This window comes from Camelus bactrianus, chromosome 14 (assembly GCF_048773025.1).
Source record: "Camelus bactrianus isolate YW-2024 breed Bactrian camel chromosome 14, ASM4877302v1, whole genome shotgun sequence".
NCBI classification, from domain to species: Eukaryota; Metazoa; Chordata; class Mammalia; order Artiodactyla; family Camelidae; genus Camelus; species Camelus bactrianus.
In genome coordinates, this window is record NC_133552.1 from 22385888 (window position 1) to 22391787 (window position 5900).

At 36.5% G+C, this 5900-nt stretch overlaps 1 non-coding gene across 1 annotated transcript; it reads right to left on the reverse strand.

Moving 5' to 3' along the window:
* Positions 1-248: 248 nt before the first annotated feature.
* LOC123613776 (U4 spliceosomal RNA) lies at positions 249-390 on the reverse strand. Its single transcript, XR_006721201.1, has one exon. It is a non-coding gene; the product is annotated as a U4 spliceosomal RNA (small nuclear RNA).
* Between the last annotated feature and the right edge of the window lie 5510 nt (positions 391-5900).

Below are 5900 nucleotides of genomic sequence, written 5' to 3' on the forward strand. Positions count from 1 at the left end.
TTTTCAATCTTCTGAATCCAATGCATATGGACGAATGACACTTACATCCATTGTGAGACCTCTCCCTTGGAGGGGCAGGACTGTGGGCAGCTCCCAGTGTGGGAGTTGTATCTCAGCCCTTTTCATTCTCACTTCAGTAGCATATTGAAAGTCACTCTCTTATGCCTATACCTTGAGACCACTCCAATTCGTTATTAAAAAGAAACTAATTCCCAAGCTTTGGTGCATCATCATTAGAATCAAATTGCACAAACTGTAGCCAACAACAGAATAAGAGATAGTTGTTGTGAACACAACCATAGCAAGAGATTAACCACTTTTTTTTTTCAATTAGCAAAAATCATGCCTCAGATAAACCTCACTGGCTACAATACTGCTACTGGCAAAACTGGAGAGTAACTACTCTTAACAGTGAGTTTAGCATCCCCACAGCTCCGAGCAGGGCTATGGAAGCTAAGGGTAGTAGGTGTGTATTTGGATTAAGTATTTATTGACATCTCATTGAAAATAGATTAAATTGCCCAAGGTCATTCATCTTGAAAGGGGTAGAATCAAGAACTATAGGGGTTTTATCTGATTGGAGAGGCCAAGCTCTTACCTACTGGGCTATCCCATAGGACTTTTCCCATACTGGCAATAGTTCTACATGTTCCACCCCTTTTCAACTCGTAATACTATTCTTTCACTGAAATAACAAGAAAAGCTCCAAGAAAGAGAGAGGCTGAGCCCCAAACATATTCCTGAAGTTGATACCTTGCATTATTAAAGTGTTATATCAAATAATAAATGATTGAAGTATTTTGTGACATAAACCATAATGTAGAAAATGTTCAGTCTTCTGGACTGTGATTTTTATTTGTATTTCTTTGAAGAGTGCACAGGGTTTAGGTCAATGCAGGAAACTCATTTTAATTCTTGAACATGCACTGTCATTCCAGCAGAAAGGGTCCAAAATGCAGGACCCTTTCCTCACGCTGAGTGTGGCAGTGCCCCTCGGAGCCACAGCACATGAGAACTGTGAAATTACAGGTCCAGCTGGCTGTGAGAAGAGAATGCACAAAGGATTAAGAAGCAATAGTATTTAGTATCTGCAAATCTTGAACTCCTAATTTATCCCTTCCCTCCCCTTTCTCTGCCTTGTAACCATAGGTCCATTTTCTATGTCTGTGAGTCTGTTTCTGTTTTGTAAATAAGTTCATTTGTCTTTTCTTTTTTAGATCCCACATATGTGATATCAAACTAATAACTATAAAATATATAAACAACAAGTTTCTACTGTATAGCACAGGGAACTATATTAATATCTTGTAGGAAGCTATAATGAAAAAGAATATGAAAAGGAATATATGTACATATATGTATGACTGAAACATTATGCTGTACACCAGAAACTGACAAAATGTTGTAAACTAACTATACGTCAATGAAAAAAAAAAAAAGAAGAAGCAATAGTGAAGCAAGGATAGTAGGCCAAAAATGGCCAAATAGCAATGTTTTTAAAACTATATGTATATCTATATTAATTTTCTGAGAACATAGAGGTTTTTCAAGGAACTTGAAATTAAGCACACCTTTTAAAAAGGCTGTTAGTGACACTGAAAAATTCCATGTTTAACTTTCATTTAGATATAGCAGGATCTTTATTATGTGAACTGTACATTTCCAACTACAGGAGTTTTTAAACATCAAAGTCTTAAAATGAATAGAATGCATTTATGCATCCTTCCTTAAATAGCTGTAATGTGTATTTATCATTTCTTTCTGTATAATTCCCTTTACATGTTTCAATAAGAAGAGCTTTTTAAAAAGTCTACTATAAATGACCCTTTATGAACATATTACTGAAACTCCTCTTTGCAAATCTTTTGTGGCATGCGCATTATCTTTGAATATATCTATTCAAAGTTGACGAGAATACCTTTTCCATCTACTTCATTCTGTTTCTGTGAAAACATTTCATCACTGAGCAGCACATTCACATTCATCAGTAATTACTTGTACGTGGTCCAGTTTGTATCCTGTGAAGGCTTATGGGAGAATAATTGCTACACTATGTCAAGAGAAGGATACAGGCGATGCTAGCTTAGAAAATTCAGATATTTTCTCACTCACAAAATGACCCTGAAATTCTTACTGGCTTTAAAATATCTAATTATATCACTGCCTTTGTATACAGATCCTTTGGACTGAAAATTATTCGCTTCTTTAATCCAGCCTCTCATAATGATTCCATTTTCAGACCTACCCTCACTTCGTTCTTCCACACACCTCTTGCTTGTAGTCACTGTGATATTCCTGGCAACTTGAAGAAAGCAGTCAGGCCAGCCATTCAGAGCTCCATGAGCGAAGGGAACCTTACTCTCTCTTCTCCTATTTTAGTTTCATTGAATTATGTTCTTATTGTGTTGAAGGAATATTATTCAAGCTAAGGAAGAGAGTCACAATAAACTTTCTTTTGTCTTGGGTGTGAAACATCGTTTAGATGTTTAATCACCTGAAAAAGCCATTTACCACTTTATATATACCTTCCCTAAGCACATAATCCTTTAATTATTAATTGAATTCATAATTCTGAACTTAAATATGGCTTTGTGTTTGACTGCACCAAATGTTATGGAGCATCTATTTCTTAATCTCAAATAATTATATATAAATTTCTGTTGTTTTTAAAAAGAATTTTGACAGCACATTAGATTAGCTAGTCAATGTTCTTTATGGATAATCAGTAATTTAGTCCTATATATTGCTGAATTTATTTTGTAGAATTTAATTAGTAATCCAAAATTACATTTCATATTCATATAAAAATATACCTTGCTTTATGCTATAGACTGTTCATGAGGTCAAATAAAGTGCCCCCTTTCCTGATGATTTTTTGGAAAAATTTGGAAATAAGAAAAACAAGTCAGCAAATGAAGTACCCAAACATCACCTTGATTGCCAGTGAAAGGTAAATTGGAAGAATTAGGGAAAGGCCACCATGAACCTACCTTCACTCTCCATTTCTCCCACTGTCCAAATTAGGATAGTCCTCCCAAAGACAAAATTTGAGTTTTCAAAGCAGCAGTACCAATCCACATCATTGCCTCTTGTTGGACCAAGTGGAGAGGAAGGAAAAAAGGAAATCTCTGTGCTCAGGATTTTTGACAGGTTAACTTCTCCCAGAAGAGAAACATAAACCAATATTCATTATTTCCAGCCAGTAGAACCCCCACTCAACCTCCATTGGAGGATGAAGTTAGAGGGTTGGAGGCCAAGAGTGATTAAGGAACATCACACCTCAAGGAAACAAAATAAGTTTCGCAAAGCGTTTCCTTCTAACAAAGGCTTGTTTTGCAAAGCCTTTAATCAATCAGTGTTGGGCATTTGCATTATATGGTAAGGATAGAGTGTAAAATATTTCTGTCATATGCATGGTATTTTCAATAGATTGTCTTTGGGGAAAACTAATAAACTCTCTATAGATTTGGCTTTCTGTGAAGTGAGGTTGTTTTTATCCATAATGGAACCATTGCTCCTAGCTTTTTTCCAAACTCTGTTGTTCCCAAGATGTCAGCACAAAAATACTCTATGTTGTATACGTAAATACGCACCTGGCCTTTATCAGTCACAACCTGAATTTATTACGTATTTTCCTTCAGGAATATATTCAAACACATGAGCCAATCATTGATGGGCTTGAGAATGGAATTTGATATGTTTCAAACTTATATATATGGATATATTCACTATACTTAGGAAGTTTTAGGATGAAATGTGTGACTCTCCCACAGCATTCCCTCCTAATCAGGGTTTGGAAGCTAAGTAAATGGAATTTCTCTAACAATTAAAAAAGAACCTATCTCTTGGGAAAACAAGGAGCAGGGTCTCACCTGAACTTCCTGAAGATTCCTGAAGCTTCCAGAGATCCTGATGCTTTTAATGAAATCTGGAGTGACAGAGGCTGCAGAGGGCCTCTCTCCCTTTCCATCCTCCTCCCACTGACTCTGTCTCAATCTCTCTCTCTCTCTCTCTCCATCTCTTTGTCTTTGTCTCTGTCTCTGTCTTTCTCTCTCTTTCACACACACTCTCGCTCTCTCAGATACATCAGGTATCACATCATTTGTGTCTTTGAGTTCTTTTTTTTCTATAAAATCTGACTTCAAAAAAGTGATGGGCTTGCCCAACATTGCTTCTTCCTTTTTATCCTTGAAAATCATGTAGACTCACTTGCCTTTAAGAATTTGATCTTTGATTTTCACAAACTAAAAATAAGCAATGCTAAGAATAAATACAGCCAAATTCTGAAACTTTCAGAAAGCTTCCAAAGTCAGTGTGCTTCTCTATAACTGCAGACTTACTTTCTTAGATCGTCTACTTTACTCCTAAAGTTAGAATTCATCAAGCCAGCTTCTTCCTTTGGTGCTTCTTCAAGTAACACAGATTACTTGGAAGGAAATTCTCATTTATAAGTGTAAAGATGTCATTGAGGTGGAGCAAGAAGTAGTGGCTGATAGGTTTCCAAATCAATCCCATCTCAGGTATAATTTTATGTTTTAAGGGAAACCTAGACTGAGAGACTGTTTATGCTACAATATTTTTCTCATGGTTAGAAACCACCATTGACTGAAAGGAATTGGACCAAGATGATGGTCAAGTGAATGTGTATCTATAATGGCACTAGTTTGCCTAGAAGAAGGGTAGAGTCTGGAGTCCATGTGCAAACGTAGAAGACATAGTTCTTTCTCTTAAAGAATTTAAAACTATATTAAGCAGATGTGAAAGAGCTGGATTGCAGTATTTTATACACATGAAATAGTGTGGTATACACTGTGTGTGTGAAGAACATTAAGAGAAGGTTGTGCACGTGGTACAGACATTGCATATGTGTGTCCATAAAAACCGTTTAAAATGGTTTCTGAAAAAAACAAAGCAAACACCAAGGCAGAGAATGAAGTTCAGCTGTGCTGCAGCAAGACTGGAAGTAGAAAGAAACTGAAGGTCCATCTTCCCTGTTTTATAGAGTCATATGGTCATTTTCTTTGTTTATCTATTATCTCCCCCCCCACCAACTTCTCTGCAGTTAGATTTTCACTTCATCCCTAGAATTTCAGCTTGTATATGGAACTGGCTGACCATGGTGCTAACTGCTGTGACTCCAAGACCAGTTAGGGATATACCATTATCGACAGATTACGTTTTTCAGTATCCCAATTCCAAATTTCTGGGAGAGAGAATCTACTTGAGATTTTTTTTGTGTTTGATCATGGGTCTGTACCAGTCAGCATCAGTCAATCTGGTTGGGGTACCTGGGTGATCTAGTTGATATCTAGGTGGTTTGTTCTAGCAGCTTTGGATGATAAACTTTCCACAACAGGCATGGGTTGGAAGGTCAATCAACATGTGTAGCACAGAGCGTGACACACGACTGACATCTTTTTCCACTGATCTCCTCCTCTCCAGGACTGTTTCAGCTGTATTGCCTGGCCAGGCAACCCCCCTTCCTCCCCTCTCCACCACTTCATACTGAATATAGTGAGAATACTCTGAGTGACTTACATTCCTATGGGACTAAAAATAATTAAATTTGTTCCTCATCTGACTTGTCTTTTTATAGCACTTGAGACTTTCAAATTTCTTCAAATGCATTATTGAATTTGATTTACACAAACAAGCCAACCAAGAATCAATGATCAGCACTCTAAAGTTTAGATGTTAAGTCCTTGGTTTGCATCTGGAAGCCTACTACTTTGTAGAGCATCATTGATATTTTGCTTCTTGAAATTTTATTATATCACTTAGTAAACTTTATGGCTTGAATAATTTCACTGTATAAACTTCAAGTTAGTAATGAATTTTTATAATGAAAATGTTATTGGGGCAAAGGGTATGAATAATTAAAAGGCTATCTTTCTCAAAAA